A 19,695-nucleotide genomic window follows, 5' to 3' on the forward strand; every position below is an offset into this window, starting at 1 on the left:
CTTAGCCGGCTGGCTGCTTCACATCAAGCTTTTCCGGTGATGTATACACAGGTCCCTGGGGAGCAGAATGTTGTCCAGGCTGATGTAACCCAATTGCCATGGAAATTGTTATCTCAATTACGACAGACTGCGAGTCAGTTTGGGATTCAATCTGAACCAGCTAGACAGATGATTGATTTTATTTACATGAACTATAATATGTTGCCTAGAGATTCTTATAATGTTATGAAGCTGATCCTAACAGCATCTCAATTTATGACATTTTTGAATGAGTGGGAACACCTAGCTAGACAATCAGCTGGAGTACAAAGACAGCAAAACGACCCACTATTTGATGTAACAGTAGATCAGTTGTGTGGAACGGGACAGTATGAGAGACCAGAGTTACAGGCACTTTTACAGCCGCCTGTTTTGCAAGCATCAGCCCAGATAGTGAGGATGGCTTTTGACAAGCAGAAGGATGGAAATGCAAATCCTCACTATATGGGAATTAAGCAAGGTAGACAGGAACCTCTTGGCGGATTTGTGGATAAGTTGCTTGCCGCACTTAGAGCAGCAAGCGTAGGAGAAGGTATCCGAGAGGCAATTTTAAGGCAGTGTTTAATGCAGAATGGGAACCAGCAGACGCAGCAGCTTATTACATCAGCAGATCCTAGATGGACGGTAGCCGAATTGTTGCAGAGGGCTCAGGACTTGCCAAGCAATCCGATGGCCATGTTGACGGAGGTGATTGATAAGGGATTACAAAAACAGGCTGAGGTGTTGTCAATGACAATGACAAAACAGCTTGAGCATAGTCAGCAGGTTATGGCAGCCTTAGTACCTTTGCGCACAGACTCGAAAGGGCAAGGCCGACCCTATAAGCAGTCATCAGACGAAATACAGTGTCATCGAAAAGCGTAAGGCGGAGATATCGTCTAAAGTAATGCCTGGACTTTTGGCCCATAGATCCACTTTAGGGCATTTCCCTAGCGGAGATAGTTATTTTGATGAAGCTTGTTGGAGAGAATACAGGAACAAGTTGTGGGACTTGGTTATAGATGGTGATAAAACTGCTATAAAGCTGCAAAAGTCGTGGCGAGAATGCATGAACTGTGTTAAAACCTACGAACTGAAACAGCGAATGGCTGCTGCAGTTAGAGCAACTTTGTCAGGACGAGATGCAGCGCCAGGTGTATCTGAGTTGCAGCTGAAAGATGTGTCTGAGAACTGTCGACCGATCGACCGGGGCCGCCCCCGATACATCTTGCGGCGACCACACCGCGTTTACCAGCCGTCACCACTGCCGTTTGCACACAGCGGGGAACCTTCCTCTGACATCGCCAGCGACGGCTCGGATTCGGAAGACAACACCGGCAGCGAGGAATTCAAACAGCGCCGACTTTGCTTTACGGCCCCTCTTAGAAAAAATGGAGCGCTTGGAGGCTCGCGGTTACAGCGTTCCTGCCACCGCACTCCTCCCGCGAGCCCTGCCGGCCCCCGCGGATACCGACGGCTCCGACCAAGGCGGGTACCGGCTGACACACCACCGACACCGACAGCGCCGACAGTAGCAGCGGAGCAGCTGCCACGGCAGCAGCCCCCACCGCTTTCCCCCGCAGCGGCTTTAGCCGCACTACTCTGTTTTGATTTAAAGCAACAGTACTCATTTTGTCATTTCTGATTGTAACGTCTTTCAGAGATTTGTTATTTAGAGTTTTGTTAAGTTTTTCTAATAAGCATAATGAATAAGTAAGCATTTGGTATTTATAAGTACTTAGTACATAGTAATTGCAGTAAGGTGTATGCACTTAGTTAAGAGTTCAAATTGTAAGATTTTCTTTTGGTTCGAACCTTCTTAGTTGTCTGCCTAGGCATTTCAAAGGAGCTCCATGTAATATAGTTAAGGAATGTATAAACAGGTTTTAATTTTGGAAAGTGTTTTTTAGTTAATGTAACAGTTTTATTTTTTTTTTAGACACTGATTTGATGGATTAATTTTAACATAGTTTTTTAAGGTTTTAAGGATTTTTTGGTATTAGCATAAGTTAAGGTTTGTAGTAAATAGGTATTAATTTTAACAACTATTCCTTCACTAATGTGCAGAAGAACCAAGACTGAGAGGAAACAGCATTTCCCATGAAGTCGAACATCGATCACAATAACTGTTCTGATAATCTGGGGTCAAAAGCATCAATCAAAAAAATATTTTGTCCTGAATGCTGAATTTGAAAATAGGCAGTTTGGGCTGGTAAATACAGAAAACCTATTTTGTGGTGAGAAAAAGGATTTAAATCCCCATGGAAAATTATTGAAAGGGATTGGCATAAGTGGGAAATAAAGACTAGAGAAATTTTAGTTGGGAAATATCAGGAATAATTAAAAGGATTAGTAAAAGGAAAAGTAAGAGACATAAGATTTTGAAGGCAGAGGAATTGAAATAACAAAAGCACAATGGGAAATGGTAAACGAACTAACCAAGGAAGTAGAGAAGAGACTCCAAATGGAATTTTGAAGTGGGTTAAGGAGTTAAAAAATCTGTAGGGCTCCTGAAGAATGTAACTGCTGCCGAGAAGAAAATACACCCGGCTGCTGGTTGCACCCCAGCAGGCCGAGGAGGCAGAGTTCACATATACTTGGTGGAGCCTAATTTTGATCCTAACCCTATTTGTACATAAGTAGTCCAATCGAAATCAAAAACCATGTTCCCATGTGTGGAATCTTGATCAGACCGGAGAGAAAAGACTTGAACTTGAAAAAGCAATGGTAAATTTTTCTGCTACAGTTGAAATCATAGTAAATGCAAGCACAGATGCACTAAAAGCGCAGCAAATTGAAATCAATAGTCTCTCGAAAATATCTACTCAGAATAGATTAGCTTTGGATTTTTTATATGTTAAGGAAGGGGGTGTATGTGTAGTCATAAATGTAAGTTGTTATAGTTATGTTAATCTAGATAAACGAGTGAAAACAGATTTACAGGTGATTGTAAACCACAATCAGATATTACATCAGATTTCTTTAGATGATACTTCTTGTGGATTTAAAGAAATATGGGATAAATTAACTTTCTGGTTACCAAATCTAAATTGGCTTAAACATTTGTTTGTAATATTGTTGGAATAATTGTAATATTGCTATGCATAATACTCTGCAATTGTTGTTACAAAATACTAAGACCTTTAAGTAAGATTGCTCATGTCAACGAGTTACAAGTAGAGAATTATGATCAGAACGTGATCAGAACAGATGAACTTAATTATGATCCAATTAAGAAGGTTCTGAAATATCTGGAAATTTTAACACAAATCAATGGTGACAAAAAAAAAAAAAGGGGGGAATTGTGATGAATATACTGGTGATTTGTGTTAAAATTGTAAGACTTAGAGTGCACTGGGATTAAGGGTCAGGATCTTGTGAGGCCTGTTCAGAGGGTAAAGAGAAAGAAACCTCTCTTGCAGACTTGCAAGGACACTGTCTGGTTAATTGGAGACATCACGGCTGAGAAGGAGCTGACTTAAAGATAAACATTCAGAACTGGGAATTTGTTTTCTTCAGATAAGAAGCCTGCACAATTGAGCATGTGTGAAAGTGGATGCTTTGACCCTTACCACACTGAATGTAGGGAGAAGGGAATTGAGCACCTATTCTAAGACTATCATATGCCTCCCTTCTATTTAGCATAAGTTTGCTTATATAGATGATGAAACTATATAAGATGAAGAAAACTATTGTAAGGTTGCTTTTTGGGTGAAGTTGGTACCAATAAGAGATCAGTATTACTAGGATGAGCAAAAACATATTATTATGGGTAATTTTATATTGGGCCAAGCAATGAAGCTCTTTTGCTCTTGCTGATTGCCTGCAAGTTTTCTGTCTGTGAAGCTAGAGCCTGGCCAGATCTACCTTTACAGATTAAAGAAATCTTGCTACCATTAAACAAATTATGATTTTTGACCATCCTAGAGAAAATAAAGGTGCAACATAACAGGTAATAATGAATTGATTGAACTTTTTCAGACGTGTCTGATAGGGATACCCAGACTTAATGTAAATATGTTTGTTAATTATAGTAGTAAGTTTTAAGGTTCTTAGGTATTATTGTACTAATTTTGATTATTGTTAAACTTGTTTATAATTGTATTATGCAAAGTGTTCAAAGAATAACTTCCAAGGCCTTACTTGCACGAAAGAAAAACGGGGGAATTGTTGTTGGGCAAGAGGGGACATGGGTCCCAGGAACACCTGTGCAATTCAGGCCTTGAAGAATTCTCTGTTGATAATATAGTGGCGGAGTGGGAGATGTGAGAAAGTGCTGATTGCTTGGTATGCTGAAACCCAGCTGCCCCTGAGATGGGAGGCAAGCAAGATAAGGAGGAGGCGAGATCTGGGAAAGAGAGCAATTAGGCCGGATAGAAGAATTCCACAGAGTTGTGAAAACAATGATGTAACCTTTTAGAGAGCAACCAATAGTATGTTGCCAAGTGGGCATAATTATAGCAAACTGTATATAAGATGTGTCTGATGCTCAATAAAGTTGGAATCCGCTGATCAAATTGGTCTTTAAAGCCGCCCCCTTCTTGCAGTAGGCTGGGGCTGGGCAGGGCTGGAGCTGGGCATGGACCGGGACTGGGCAGGGGGAGGGCCGGGGCTGGGGGCTGGGCTGGGGCTGGGGTTGGGCTGGGGCAGGGCTGGGCCTGGGGTTGGGCTGGGGCTGGGGCTGGGACTGGGGCTGGGGCTGGGGCCGGGGCTGCGACTGGGGCTGGGTCCAGGGCTGGGGCTGGGCTGTGGCTGGGTGTGGCCGGTTGACGTTGCCCCCTTAAGAAAGGGAATATGGTGGACGGAAGTTGGTAAACGGAAGGAATAATCTAAACTAATTTCATTGGAAGAGTGGGAGGAATCACCTTCTGAACTGGGACAGCAGGAGGGTATACTGGGTTTTTCCAGCACTTTATTTTCAGTCTTGCTTCCGCCTCTTCTTCGTGCAGCAGCTCTGTTTTGTGCTGGGCTTTCTGCCAAGGCCTTGGCCTTGAAAACCAGATAAAGGCCTGTATTAACTCCCTTCCAATTAACACGAACTGCTTCTAAACTTTTTTCCTCTCTTTTGTTTCTCTTTCTATCCCATTCTGGGGAAAGGGGGGGAAGAGAGGGGAGAGCGGAGGTGGGGAACCCCTCTCTGTCCGAGGGGGGGTCACTCTCATTTCTGTGTTACTCTGTTGTATATCTTTGTATATATTGTAGATATTGTAAATTTGTAAATATTCCCCTGCATACCCTACATTGCTTTGTAAACATAGCTCCACTGCTTTGCTAATTCAGCTTGTGAGGTTTTTTTTCATTTCCCTTCAATTTTTCTTTCCCTTTACTTTACAAGGGGGAAGGGAGGAGGCTTCTTGGCCTTACCCTTCCACCCACCACACTGGGGCTGGGCTGGGGCAGGGCTGGGGCTGTGGCTGTGGCTGGGCTGGGTCCAGGGCAGGGGCTGGGCTGGGGCTGGGGCTGGGCTGGGGCAGCCATGGGGCAGGGGGCTGGGCTGGGGCCGAGGGTGGGGCTGGGGCTGGGGCTGAGGGCAGGGCTGGGGCTGGGCATGGACCGGGACTGGGCAGGGGTAGGGCTGGGGCTGGGGCTGGGCTGGGGACGAGGGTGGGGCAGGGCTGGGGCTGGGCTTGGACCGAGACTGGGCAGGGGTAGGGCCGGGGCTGGGGGCAGGTCAGGGGCTGGGGTTGGGCAAGGGCTGGGGCTGGGGCTGGGGCTGGGGCTGGGGCTGGGGCTGAGGGCAGGGCTGGGCTGGGGCAGGGGCTGGGGCTGGGGCAGGGGCCGGGGCTGGGGCTGGGGCTGAGGGCAGGGCTGGGTCCAGGGCTGGGGCTGGGCTGTGGCTGGGCCTGGGCTGGGGCAGTGCTGGGGCTGGGCTGTGGCTGGGCTGGGACCAGGACTGGGCTGGGGCAGGGACTGGGGCAGGGCTTGGGCTGGGGCTGGGGCTGGGGCTGGGCTGGGGCTGGACTAGGGCTGGGCTGGGGCCGGGGCTGCACCGGGGGGCTGAGTCCAGGGCTGGGGCTGGGCTGTGGCTGGGGCCTGGGCTGGGGCAGGGCTGGGGTTGGGGCTGGGTCCAGGGCAGGGGCTGGGCTGGGGCTGGGGCTGGGCCGGGGCAAGGCTGGGCAGGGGCTGGGGCTGGGGCTGAGGTCAGGGCTGGGGCAGGGGCTGGGGCTGGGGCTGGGCTGGGGCCGAGAGCAGGGCTGGGGCCGGGCTGGGGCTGAATTCGGTGCAGGGCTGGGGCTGGGGCAGGGCTGGGGCGGGGGCTGGGTCCAGGGTGGGGCTGGGGCTGGGGATGGGGCTGCGGACAGGGCTGGGGCTAGGGCTGGAGCCAGGATTGGGGCAGGAGCCAGGGCTGGGGCAGGGCTGAGGTCAGGCCTGGGGCTGCAGCTGGGGCAGGGCTGTGGCTGGGACTGGGGCTGGGGACAGGGCTGTGGCCAGGCTGGGTCTGGGTCTGGGCTGAGGGCAGGTCTGGGGCTGGGGGCTGGGATGCGGCAGGACTGGGACTGGGGCATGGGCACGGGCTGAGGCTGGGGACAGGGCTAGGGCTGGAGCTAGGGAAGGGCTGGAGCCAGGCAGGGGCTGGGTTTGGCTCAGGGGTGGGGCTTGGTCCAGCGCTGGGGCTGGGCTAGGGCAGGGCTGGGGCTGGGGCTGGGCTGGGGCTGGAGCTGGGCTGGGGCTGAGGGTGGGGCTGGGGCTGGGCTAGGGCTGGGCTGGGGCCGGGGCTGCGACTGGGGCTGGGTCCAGGGCTCGGGGGGGGGGCTGTGGCTGGGGCTGGGCTGGGGCAGGGCTGGGCCTGGGGCTGGGGCTGGGCTGCGACTGGAGCTGGATCCAGGGCTGGGGCTGGGCGGTGGCTGGGGCTGGGCTGGGGCAGGGCTGGGGCTGGGGCTGGGGCAGGGCTGGGCTGGGGCCAGGGATGGGGCCATGAGTGGGGTTTGGCTGGGGCTGGGGCTGTGGCTGGTGCTGGGCCAAGACTGGGCTGGGCTGGGGCAGGGCTGGGGCTCGGCGGTGGCTGGGGATGGGCTGGGGTTGGGCTGGGACTGGGGTTGGGGCTGGGCAGTGGCTGGGCCTGGGCTGGGGTTGGGTTGGGGGTGAGTCTGGGGCAGGGGCTGGGGCCGGGGCTGGGCTGGGGCTGGAGCTGGGCTGGGGCTGAGGGTGGGGCTGGGGCTGGGCTAGGGCTGGGCTGGGGCCGGGGCTGCGACTGGGGCTGGGTCCAGGGCTCGGGGGGGGGGCTGTGGCTGCGGCTGGGCTGGGGCAGGGCTGGGGCTGGGGCTGGAGCTGGGCTGCGACTGGAGCTGGATCCAGGGCTGGGGCTGGGCGGTGGCTGGGGCTGGGCTGGGGCAGGCTGGGGCTGGGGCTGAGGCAGGGCTGGGCTGGGGCCAGGGATGGGGCCATGAGTGGGGGTTTGGCTGGGGCTGGGGCTGTGGCTGGTGCTGGGCCAAGACTGGGCTGGGCTGGGGCAGGGCTGGGGCTCGGCGGTGGCTGGGGATGGGCTGGGGTTGGGCTGGGACTGGGGTTGGGGCTGGGCAGTGGCTGGGCCTGGGCTGGGGTTGGGTTGGGGGGTGAGTCTGGGGCAGGGGCTGGGGCCGGGGCAGAGGCAGGGCTGGGGCAGGGCTGGAACTGGGGCTGGGCTGGGGGCAAGGTTCGGGCTGGGGCTGGACTGGTGGTGAGGGTGGGGCTGGGGCTGGGGCTGCGGACAGGGCTGGGGCTAGGGCTGAGGTAGGGGTAGGGCTGGGGCTGGACTAGGGCAGGGCTGGGGCAGGGGCTGGGCTGGGGCCGAGAGCAGGGCTGGGGCCGGGCTGGGGCTGAATTCGGTGCAGGGCTGGGGCTGGGGCAGGGCTGGGGCGGGGGCTGGGTCCAGGGTGGGGGGTGGGGCCTGGGGGATGGGGCTGCGGACAGGGCTGGGGCTAGGGCTGGAGCCAGGATTGGGGCAGGAGCCAGGGCTGGGGCAGGGCTGAGGTCAGGCCTGGGGCTGCAGCTGGGGCAGGGCTGTGGCTGGGACTGGGGCTGGGGACAGGGCTGTGGCCAGGCTGGGTCTGGGTCTGGGGCTGAGGGCAGGTCTGGGGCTGGGGGCTGGGATGCGGCAGGACTGGGACTGGGGCATGGGCACGGGCTGAGGCTGGGGACAGGGCTAGGGCCTGGAGCTAGGGAAGGGCTGGAGCCAGGCAGGGGCTGGGTTTGGCTCAGGGGTGGGGCTTGGTCCAGCGCTGGGGCTGGGCTAGGGCAGGGCTGGGGCTGGGGCTGGGCTGGGGCTGGAGCTGGGCTGGGGCTGAGGGTGGGGCTGGGGCTGGGCTAGGGCTGGGCTGGGGCCGGGGCTGCGACTGGGGCTGGGTCCAGGGCTCGGGGGGGGGGCTGTGGCTGGGGCTGGGCTGGGGCAGGGCTGGGCCTGGGGCTGGGCTGCGACTGGAGCTGGATCCAGGGCTGGGGTCTGGGCGGTGGCTGGGGCTGGGCTGGGGCAGGGCTGGGGCTGGGGCTGGGGCAGGGCTGGGCTGGGGCCAGGGATGGGGCCATGAGTGGGGTTTGGCTGGGGCTGGGGGCTGTGGCTGGTGCTGGGCCAAGACTGGGCTGGGCTGGGGCAGGGCTGGGGCTCGGCGGTGGCTGGGGATGGGCTGGGGTTGGGCTGGGACTGGGGTTGGGGCTGGGCAGTGGCTGGGCTGGGCTGGGGTTGGGTTGGGGGTGAGTCTGGGGCAGGGGCTGGGGCCGGGGCTGGGCTGGGGTTGGAGCTGGGCTGGGGCTGGGTCCAGGGCTCGGGGGGGGGCTGTGGCTGGGGCTGGGCTGGGGCAGGGCTGGGGCTGGGGCTGGGGCTGGGCTGCGACTGGAGCTGGATCCAGGGCTGGGGCTGGGCGGTGGCTGGGGCTGGGCTGGGGCAGGGCTGGGGCTGGGGCTGGGGCAGGGCTGGGCTGGGGCCGGGGATGGGGCCGTGAGTGGGGCTTGGCTGGGGCTGGGGCAGGGACTGGGAGAGGGCTGGGAGAGGGTGGGGCTGGGGCTGGGTCCAGGGCTGGGGCTGGGCGGTGGCTGGGGCTGGGCTGGGGCAGGGCTAGGGCTGGGTCTGGGCTGGGGGCAGGGATGGGGATGGGTCTGGGCTGGGCTGGGGCAGGGCTGGGCCTGGGCTGGGGATGAGGCTGGGGGTAGTGCTGAGGCTGGGCTGGGGGCAGGGCTGGGGCTGGGCGGTGGCTGGGGCTGGGCTGGGGCAAGGCTGGGGCTGGGACTGGGTCCAGGGCAGGGGCTGGACTGGGGCTGGGGCTAGGCTGGGGCAGGGCTGGGGCTGGGCTGGGGCTGCATCCAGGGTGGGGCTGTGTCCAGGGCTGGGGCTGGACTGGGGCTGGGTCCAGGGTGGGGCTGTGACCAGGGCTGGGGCTGGGCTGGGGCCGGGCTGGGGCTAGGGCTGGGCTGAGGGTAGGGCTGGGGCAGGGCTGGGGATGGGGCTGGGCTGGGGCTGGGTCCAGGGCTGTGGCTGGGCTGGGCTAGAGCTGGGCTGGGGCCGGGGCTGCGACTGGGTCTGGGTCTACGGCTGGGGCTGGGCTGTGGCTGGGGCTGGGCTGGGGCAGTGCTGGGGGCTGGGCTGTGGCTGGGCTGGGACCAGGACTGGGCTGGGGCAGGGACTGGGGCAGGGCTGTGGCTGGGGCTTGGGCTGGGGCTGGGATGGGGCAGGGCTGGGGCTGGGGCTGGGGCTGGGGTCAGGGATGGGGTATGGGGATGGGGCTGGGGCTTGGGCTGGGGCAGGGCTGGGGCTGGGGCTGAGGGCAGGGCTGGGCTAGGGCTGGGGCTGGGGCTGGGCTGGGGCCGAGAGCAGGGGCTGGGGCCGGGCTGGGGCTGAATTCGGTGCAGGGCTGGGGCTGGGGGCAGGGCTGGGGCGGGGGCTGGGTCCAGGGTGGGGCTGGGGCTGGGGGGATGGGGCTGCGGACAGGGGCTGGGGCTAGGGCTGGAGCCAGGATTGGGGCAGGAGCCAGGGCTGGGGCAGGGCTGAGGTCAGGCCTGGGGCTGCAGCTGGGGCAGGGCTGTGGCTGGGACTGGGGCTGGGGACAGGGCTGTGGCCAGGCTGGGTCTGGGTCTGGGCTGAGGGCAGGTCTGGGGCTGGGGGCTGGGATGCGGCAGGACTGGGACTGGGGCATGGGCAACGGGCTGAGGCTGGGGACAGGGCTAGGGCTGGAGCTAGGGAAGGGCTGGAGCCAGGCAGGGGCTGGGTTTGGCTCAGGGGTGGGGCTTGGTCCAGCGCTGGGGCTGGGCTAGGGCAGGGCTGGGGCTGGGGCTGGGCTGGGGCTGGAGCTGGGCTGGGGCTGAGGGTGGGGCTGGGGCTGGGCTAGGGCTGGGCTGGGGCCGGGGCTGCGACTGGGGGGCTGGGGTCCAGGGCTCGGGGGGGGGCTGTGGCTGGGGGCTGGGCTGGGGCAGGGCTGGGCCTGGGGCTGGGGCTGGGCTGGGCTGCGACTGGAGCTGGATCCAGGGGCTGGGGGCTGGGCGGTGGCTGGGGCTGGGCTGGGGCAGGGCTGGGGCTGGGGCTGGGGCAGGGCTGGGCTGGGGCCAGGGATGGGGCCATGAGTGGGGTTTGGCTGGGGCTGGGGCTGTGGCTGGTGCTGGGCCAAGACTGGGCTGGGCTGGGGCAGGGCTGGGGCTCGGCGGTGGCTGGGGATGGGCTGGGGTTGGGCTGGGACTGGGGTTGGGGCTGGGCAGTGGCTGGGCCTGGGCTGGGGTTGGGTTGGGGGTGAGTCTGGGGCAGGGGCTGGGGCCGGGGCTGGGCTGGGGCTGGAGCTGGGCTGGGGCTGAGGGTGGGGGCTGGGGCTGGGCTAGGGCTGGGCTGGGGCCGGGGCTGCGACTGGGGCTGGGTCCAGGGCTCGGGGGGGGGCTGTGGCTGCGGCTGGGCTGGGGCAGGGCTGGGGCTGGGGCTGGGGCTGGGCTGCGACTGGAGCTGGATCCAGGGCTGGGGCTGGGCGGTGGCTGGGGCTGGGCTGGGGCAGGGCTGGGGCTGGGGCTGGGGCAGGGCTGGGCTGGGGCCAGGGATGGGGCCATGAGTGGGGTTTTGGCTGGGGCTGGGGCTGTGGCTGGTGCTGGGCCAAGACTGGGCTGGGCTGGGGCAGGGCTGGGGCTCGGCGGTGGCTGGGGATGGGCTGGGGTTGGGTTGGGGGTGAGTCTGGGGCAGGGGCTGGGGCCGGGGCAGAGGCAGGGCTGGGGCAGGGCTGGAACTGGGGCTGGGCTGGGGGCAAGGTTCGGGCTGGGGCTGGACTGGTGGTGAGGGTGGGGCTGGGGCTGGGGCTGCGGACAGGGCTGGGGCTAGGGCTGAGGTAGGGGTAGGGCTGGGGCTGGACTAGGGCAGGGCTGGGGCAGGGGCTGGGCTGGGGCCGAGAGCAGGGCTGGGGCCGGGCTGGGGCTGAATTCGGTGCAGGGCTGGGGCTGGGGCAGGGCTGGGGCGGGGGGCTGGGTCCAGGGTGGGGGTGGGGCTGGGGATGGGGCTGCGGACAGGGCTGGGGCTAGGGCTGGAGCCAGGATTGGGGCAGGAGCCAGGGCTGGGGCAGGGCTGAGGTCAGGCCTGGGGCTGCAGCTGGGGCAGGGCTGTGGCTGGGGACTGGGGCTGGGGACAGGGCTGTGGCCAGGCTGGGTCTGGGTCTGGGCTGAGGGCAGGTCTGGGGCTGGGGGCTGGGATGCGGCAGGACTGGGACTGGGGCATGGGCACGGGCTGAGGCTGGGGACAGGGCTAGGGCTGGAGCTAGGGAAGGGCTGGAGCCAGGCAGGGGCTGGGTTTGGCTCAGGGGTGGGGCTTGGTCCAGCGCTGGGGCTGGGCTAGGGCAGGGCTGGGGCTGGGGCTGGGCTGGGGCTGGAGCTGGGCTGGGGCTGAGGGTGGGGCTGGGGCTGGGCTAGGGCTGGGCTGGGGCCGGGGCTGCGACTGGGGCTGGGTCCAGGGCTCGGGGGGGGGGGCTGTGGCTGGGGCTGGGCTGGGGCAGGGCTGGGCCTGGGGCTGGGCTGCGACTGGAGCTGGATCCAGGGCTGGGGGCTGGGGGCGGTGGCTGGGGCTGGGCTGGGGCAGGGCTGGGGCTGGGGCTGGGGCAGGGCTGGGCTGGGGCCAGGGATGGGGCCATGAGTGGGGTTTGGCTGGGGCTGGGGCTGTGGCTGGTGCTGGGCCAAGACTGGGCTGGGCTGGGGCAGGGCTGGGGCTCGGCGGTGGGCTGGGGATGGGCTGGGGTTGGGCTGGGACTGGGGTTGGGGCTGGGCAGTGGCTGGGCCTGGGCTGGGGTTGGGTTGGGGAGGTGAGTCTGGGGCAGGGGCTGGGGCGGGGCTGGGCTGGGGCTGGAGCTGGGCTGGGGCTGAGGGTGGGGCTGGGGCTGGGCTAGGGCTGGGCTGGGGGCGGGGGCTGCGACTGGGGCTGGGTCCAGGGCTCGGGGGGGGGGCTGTGGCTGGGGCTGGGCTGGGGCAGGGCTGGGGCTGGGGCTGGGGCTGGGCTGCGACTGGAGCTGGATCCAGGGCTGGGGCTGGGCGGTGGCTGGGGCTGGGCTGGGGCAGGGCTGGGGCTGGGGCTGAGGCAGGGCTGGGCTGGGGCCGGGGGATGGGGCCGTGAGTGGGGCTTGGCTGGGGCTGGGGCAGGGACTGGGAGAGGGCTGGGAGAGGGTGGGGCTGGGGCTGGGTCCAGGGCTGGGGCTGGGCGGTGGCTGGGGCTGGGCTGGGGCAGGGCTAGGGCTGGGTCTGGGCTGGGGGCAGGGATGGGGATGGGTCTGGGCTGGGCTGGGGCAGGGCTGGGCCTGGGCTGGGGATGAGGCTGGGGGTAGTGCTGAGGCTGGGCTGGGGGCAGGGCTGGGGCTGGGCGGTGGCTGGGGCTGGGCTGGGGCAAGGCTGGGTCTGGGACTGGGTCCAGGGCAGGGGCTGGACTGGGGCTGGGGCTAGGCTGGGGCAGGGCTGGGGGCTGGGCTGGGGCTGCGTCCAGGGTGGGGCTGTGTCCAGGGCTGGGGCTGGACTGGGGCTGGGTCCAGGGTGGGGCTGTGACCAGGGCTGGGGCTGGGCTGGGGCCGGGCTGGGGCTAGGGCTGGGCTGAGGGGTAGGGCTGGGGCAGGGGCTGGGGATGGGGCTGGGCTGGGGCTGGGTCCAGGGCTGTGGCTGGGCTGGGCTAGAGCTGGGCTGGGGCCGGGGCTGCGACTGGGTCTGGGTCTACGGCTGGGGCTGGGCTGTGGCTGGGGCTGGGCTGGGGCAGTGCTGGGGCTGGGCTGTGGCTGGGCTGGGACCAGGACTGGGGCTGGGGCAGGGACTGGGGCAGGGCTGTGGCTGGGGCTTGGGCTGGGGCTGGGATGGGGCAGGGCTGGGGCTGGGGCTGGGCTGGGGTCAGGGATGGGTATGGGGATGGGGCTGGGGGCTTGGGGCTGGGGCAGGGCTGGGGGCTGGGCAGGGGATGAGGCTGGGGTGGGGGGTGGGGCTTTGTTCAGGGCAGGGCTAAGGCTAGGGCTGGGGGTGGGCTGGGGCGGAGGGCGGGGCTTTAGCAGGGCTGGGGCTGGGGTTGGAACCAAGTCTTGGGCAGGGCTGGGGCTGGGGCTGGGGCTGGGCAGGGCTGGTGCTGGGCATGGACCGGGACTGGGCAGGGGTAGGGCCAGGGCTGGGGCCTGGGCTGGGCTGGGGTTGGGCTGGGGCTTCGACTGGGGCTGGGTCCAGGGCTGGGGGCTGGGCTGTGACTGTGGCTGGGCTGGGGCTGGGCTGGGGCTGTGGCTGGGGCTTAGCTAGGGCTGGGTTCAGGGCAGGGGCTGGGCTGGGGCTGGGTCCAGGGCAGGGGTTGGGCTGGGGCTGGGGCTGGGCTGGGGCTGGGCTGCGACTGGAGCTGGATCCAGGGCTGGGGCTGGGCGGTGGCTGGGGCTGGGCTGGGGCAGGGCTGGGGCTGGGGGCTGGGGCAGGGCTGGGCTGGGGCCAGGGATGGGGCCATGAGTGGGGTTTGGCTGGGGCTGGGGCTGTGGCTGGTGCTGGGCCAAGACTGGGCTGGGCTGGGGCAGGGCTGGGGCTCGGCGGTGGCTGGGGATGGGCTGGGGTTGGGCTGGGACTGGGGTTGGGGCTGGGGCAGTGGCTGGGCCTGGGCTGGGGTTGGGTTGGGGGTGAGTCTGGGGCAGGGGCTGGGGCCGGGGCAGAGGCAGGGCTGGGGCAGGGCTGGAACTGGGGGCTGGGCTGGGGGCAAGGTTCGGGCTGGGGGCTGGACTGGTGGTGAGGGTGGGGCTGGGGCTGGGGCTGCGGACAGGGCTGGGGCTAGGGGCTGAGGTAGGGGTAGGGCTGGGGCTGGACTAGGGCAGGGCTGGGGCAGGGGGCTGGGCTGGGGCCGAGAGCAGGGCTGGGGCCGGGCTGGGGCTGAATTCGGTGCAGGGCTGGGGCTGGGGCAGGGCTGGGGCGGGGGCTGGGTCCAGGGTGGGGGTGGGGGGCTGGGGATGGGGCTGCGGACAGGGCTGGGGCTAGGGCTGGAGCCAGGATTGGGGCAGGAGCCAGGGCTGGGGCAGGGCTGAGGTCAGGCCTGGGGCTGCAGCTGGGGCAGGGCTGTGGCTGGGACTGGGGCTGGGGACAGGGCTGTGGCCAGGCTGGGTCTGGGTCTGGGCTTGAGGGCAGGTCTGGGGCTGGGGGCTGGGATGCGGCAGGACTGGGACTGGGGCATGGGCACGGGCTGAGGCTGGGGACAGGGCTAGGGCTGGAGCTAGGGAAGGGCTGGAGCCAGGCAGGGGCTGGGTTTGGCTCAGGGGTGGGGGCTTTGGTCCAGCGCTGGGGCTGGGCTAGGGCAGGGCTGGGGCTGGGGCTGGGCTGGGGCTGGAGCTGGGCTGGGGCTGAGGGTGGGGCTGGGGCTGGGCTAGGGCTGGGCTGGGGCCGGGGCTGCGACTGGGGCTGGGTCCAGGGCTCGGGGGGGGGGGCTGTGGCGGGGCTGGGCTGGGGCAGGGCTGGGCCTGGGGCTGGGCTGCGGACTGGAGCTGGATCCAGGGCTGGGGCTGGGCGGTGGCTGGGGCTGGGCTGGGGCAGGGCTGGGGCTGGGGCTGGGGCAGGGCTGGGCTGGGGCCAGGGATGGGGCCATGAGTGGGGTTTGGCTGGGGCTGGGGCTGTGGCTGGTGCTGGGCCAAGACTGGGCTGGGCTGGGGCAGGGCTGGGGCTCGGCGGTGGCTGGGGATGGGCTGGGGTTGGGCTGGGACTGGGGTTGGGGCTGGGCAGTGGCTGGGCCTGGGCTGGGGTTGGGTTGGGGTGAGTCTGGGGCAGGGGCTGGGGCCGGGGCTGGGCTGGGGCTGGAGCTGGGCTGGGGGCTGAGGGTGGGGGCTGGGGCTGGGCTAGGGCTGGGCTGGGGCCGGGGCTGGGGCTGGGGCTGGGTCCAGGGCTCGGGGGGGGGGGCTGTGGCTGGGGCTGGGCTGGGGCAGGGCTGGGGCTGGGGCTGGGGCTGGGCTGCGACTGGAGCTGGATCCAGGGCTGGGGCTGGGCGGTGCGTGGGCTGGGCTGGGGCAGGGCTGGGGCTGGGGCTGGGGCAGGGCTGGGCTGGGGCCGGGGATGGGGCCGTGAGTGGGGCTTGGCTGGGGCTGGGGCAGGGACTGGGAGAGGGCTGGGAGAGGGTGGGGCTGGGGCTGGGTCCAGGGCTGGGGCTGGGCGGTGGCTGGGGCTGGGCTGGGGCAGGGCTAGGGCTGGGTCTGGGCTGGGGGGCAGGGATGGGGATGGGTCTGGGCTGGGCTGGGGCAGGGCTGGGCCTGGGCTGGGGATGAGGCTGGGGTAGTGCTGAGGCTGGGCTGGGGGCAGGGCTGGGGCTGGGCGGTGGCTGGGGCTGGGCTGGGGCAAGGCTGGGGCTGGGACTGGGTCCAGGGCAGGGGCTGGACTGGGGCTGGGGCTAGGCTGGGGCAGGGCTGGGGCTGGGCTGGGGCTGCGTCCAGGGTGGGGCTGTGTCCAGGGCTGGGGCTGGACTGGGGCTGGGTCCAGGGTGGGGCTGTGACCAGGGCTGGGGCTGGGCTGGGGCCGGGCTGGGGCTAGGGGCTGGGCTGAGGGTAGGGCTGGGGCAGGGCTGGGGATGGGGCTGGGCTGGGGCTGGGTCCAGGGCTGTGGCTGGGCTGGGCTAGAGCTGGGCTGGGGCCGGGGCTGCGACTGGGTCTGGGTCTACGGCTGGGGCTGGGCTGTGGCTGGGGCTGGGCTGGGGCAGTGCTGGGGCTGGGCTGTGGCTGGGCTGGGACCAGGACTGGGCTGGGGCAGGGACTGGGGCAGGGCTGTGGCTGGGGCTTGGGCTGGGGCTGGGATGGGGCAGGGCTGGGGCTGGGGCTGGGCTGGGGTCAGGGATGGGTATGGGGATGGGGCTGGGGCTTGGGCTGGGGCAGGGCTGGGGCTGGGCAGGGGATGAGGCTGGGGTGGGGGTGGGGCTTTGTTCAGGGCAGGGCTAAGGCTAGGGCTGGGGGTGGGCTGGGGGCGGAGGGGCGGGGCTTTAGCAGGGCTGGGGCTGGGGTTGGAACCAAGTCTTGGGCAGGGCTGGGGCTGGGGCTGGGGCTGGGCAGGGCTGGTGCTGGGCATGGACCGGGACTGGGCAGGGGTAGGGCCAGGGCTGGGGCCTGGGCTGGGCTGGGGTTGGGCTGGGGCTTCGACTGGGGCTGGGTCCAGGGCTGGGGCTGGGCTGTGACTGTGGCTGGGCTGGGGCTGGGCTGGGGCTGTGGCTGGGGCTTAGCTGGGGCTGGGTTCAGGGCAGGGGCTGGGCTGGGGCTGGGTCCAGGGCAGGGGTTGGGCTGGGGCTGGGGCTGGGGCTGGGCTGCGACTGGAGCTGGATCCAGGGCTGGGGCTGGGCGGTGGCTGGGGCTGGGCTGGGGCAGGGCTGGGGCTGGGGCTGGGGCAGGGCTGGGCTGGGGCCAGGGATGGGGCCCATGAGTGGGGTTTGGCTGGGGCTGGGGCTGTGGCTGGTGCTGGGCCAAGACTGGGCTGGGCTGGGGCAGGGCTGGGGCTCGGCGGTGGCTGGGGATGGGCTGGGGTTGGGCTGGGACTGGGGTTGGGGCTGGGCAGTGGCTGGGCCTGGGCTGGGGGTTGGGTTGGGGGTGAGTCTGGGGCAGGGGCTGGGGCCGGGGCAGAGGCAGGGCTGGGGCAGGGCTGGAACTGGGGCTGGGCTGGGGGCAAGGTTCGGGCTGGGGCTGGACTGGTGGTGAGGGTGGGGCTGGGGCTGGGGCTGCGGACAGGGCTGGGGCTAGGGCTGAGGTAGGGGTAGGGCTGGGGCTGGACTAGGGCAGGGCTGGGGCAGGGGCTGGGCTGGGGCCGAGAGCAGGGCTGGGGGCCGGGCTGGGGCTGAATTCGTGCAGGGCTGGGGCTGGGGCAGGGCTGGGGCGGGGGCTGGGTCCAGGGTGGGGGTGGGGGCTGGGGATGGGGCTTGCGGACAGGGCTGGGGCTAGGGCTGGAGCCAGGATTGGGGCAGGAGCCAGGGCTGGGGCAGGGCTGAGGTCAGGCCTGGGGCTGCAGCTGGGGCAGGGCTGTGGCTGGGACTGGGGCTGGGGACAGGGGGCTGTGGGCCAGGCTGGGTCTGGGTCTGGGCTGAGGGCAGGTCTGGGGCTGGGGGCTGGGATGCGGCAGGACTGGGACTGGGGCTATGGGCACGGGCTGAGGCTGGGGACAGGGCTAGGGCTGGAGCTAGGGAAGGGCTGGAGCCAGGCAGGGGCTGGGTTTGGCTCAGGGGTGGGGCTTGGTCCAGCGCTGGGGCTGGGCTAGGGCAGGGCTGGGGCTGGGGCTGGGCTGGGGCTGGAGCTGGGCTGGGGCTGAGGGTGGGGCTGGGGCTGGGCTAGGGCTGGGCTGGGGCCGGGGCTGCGACTGGGGGCTGGGTCCAGGGCTCGGGGGGGGGGGCTGTGGCTGGGGCTGGGCTGGGGCAGGGCTGGGCCTGGGGCTGGGCTGCGACTGGAGCTGGATCCAGGGCTGGGGGCTGGGCGGTGGCTGGGGCTGGGCTGGGGCAGGGCTGGGGCTGGGGCTGGGGCAGGGCTGGGCTGGGGCCAGGGATGGGGCCATGAGTGGGGTTTGGCTGGGGCTGGGGCTGTGGCTGGTGCTGGGCCAAGACTGGGCTGGGCTGGGGCAGGGCTGGGGCTCGGCGGTGGCTGGGGATGGGCTGGGGTTGGGCTGGGACTGGGGTTGGGGCTGGGCAGTGGCTGGGCCTGGGCTGGGGTTGGGTTGGGGGTGAGTCTGGGGCAGGGGCTGGGGCCGGGGCTGGGCTGGGGCTGGAGCTGGGCTGGGGCTGAGGGTGGGGCTGGGGCTGGGCTAGGGCTGGGCTGGGGCCGGGGCTGCGACTGGGGCTGGGTCCAGGGCTCGGGGGGGGGCTGTGGCTGGGGCTGGGCTGGGGCAGGGCTGGGGGCTGGGGCTGGGGCTGGGGCTGCGACTGGAGCTGGATCCAGGGCTGGGGCTGGGCGGTGGCTGGGGCTGGGCTGGGGGCAGGGCTGGGGCAGGGCTGGGGCTGGGGCTGGGGCAGGGCTGGGCTGGGGCCGGGGATGGGGCCGTGAGTGGGGCTTGGCTGGGGCTGGGGCAGGGACTGGGAGAGGGCTGGGAGAGGGTGGGGCTGGGGCTGGGTCCAGGGCTGGGGCTGGGCGGTGGCTGGGGCTGGGCTGGGGCAGGGCTAGGGCTGGGTCTGGGCTGGGGGGCAGGGATGGGGATGGGTCTGGGCTGGGCTGGGGCAGGGCTGGGCCTGGGCTGGGGATGAGGCTGGGGTAGTGCTGAGGCTGGGCTGGGGGGCAGGGCTGGGGCTGGGCAGTGGCTGGGGCTGGGCTGGGGCAAGGCTGGGGGCTGGGACTGGGTCCAGGGCAGGGGCTGGACTGGGGCTGGGGCTAGGCTGGGGCAGGGCTGGGGCTGGGCTGGGGCTGCGTCCAGGGTGGGGCTGTGTCCAGGGGCTGGGGCTGGACTGGGGCTGGGTCCAGGGTGGGGCTTGTGACCAGGGCTGGGGCTGGGCTGGGGCCGGGCTGGGGCTAGGGCTGGGCTGAGGGTAGGGCTGGGGCAGGGCTGGGGATGGGGCTGGGCTGGGGCTGGGTCCAGGGCTGTGGCTGGGCTGGGCTAGAGCTGGGCTGGGGCCGGGGCTGCGACTGGGTCTGGGTCTACGGCTGGGGCTGGGCTGTGGCTGGGGCTGGGCTGGGGCAGTGCTGGGGCTGGGCTGTGGCTGGGCTGGGACCAGGACTGGGCTGGGGCAGGGACTGGGGCAGGGCTGTGGCTGGGGCTTGGGCTGGGGCTGGGATGGGGCAGGGCTGGGGCTGGGGCTGGGCTGGGGTCAGGGATGGGTATGGGGATGGGGCTGGGGCTTGGGCTGGGGCAGGGCTGGGGCTGGGCAGGGGATGAGGCTGGGGTGGGGGTGGGGCTTTGTTCAGGCAGGGCTAAGGCTAGGGCTGGGGGGGTGGGCTGGGGCGGAGGGCGGGGCTTTAGCAGGGCTGGGGCTGGGGTTGGAACCAAGTCTTGGGCAGGGCTGGGGCTGGGGCTGGGGCTGGGCAGGGCTGGTGCTGGGCATGGACCGGGACTGGGCAGGGGTAGGGCCAGGGGCTGGGGCCTGGGGCTGGGCTGGGGTTGGGCTGGGGCTTCGACTGGGGCTGGGTCCAGGGCTGGGGCTGGGCTGTGACTGTGGCTGGGCTGGGGCTGGGCTGGGGCTGTGGCTGGGGCTTAGCTAGGGCTGGGTTCAGGGCAGGGGCTGGGCTGGGGCTGGGTCCAGGGCAGGGGTTGGGCTGGGGCTGGGGGCTGGGGCTGGGCTGCGACTGGAGCTGGATCCAGGGCCTGGGGCTGGGCGGTGGCTGG

Source organism: Melanerpes formicivorus, unplaced genomic scaffold (genome assembly GCF_026170545.1).
Source record: "Melanerpes formicivorus ecotype bairdi unplaced genomic scaffold, bMelFor1.0.p_v2 SCAF_317, whole genome shotgun sequence".
NCBI classification, from domain to species: Eukaryota; Metazoa; Chordata; class Aves; order Piciformes; family Picidae; genus Melanerpes; species Melanerpes formicivorus.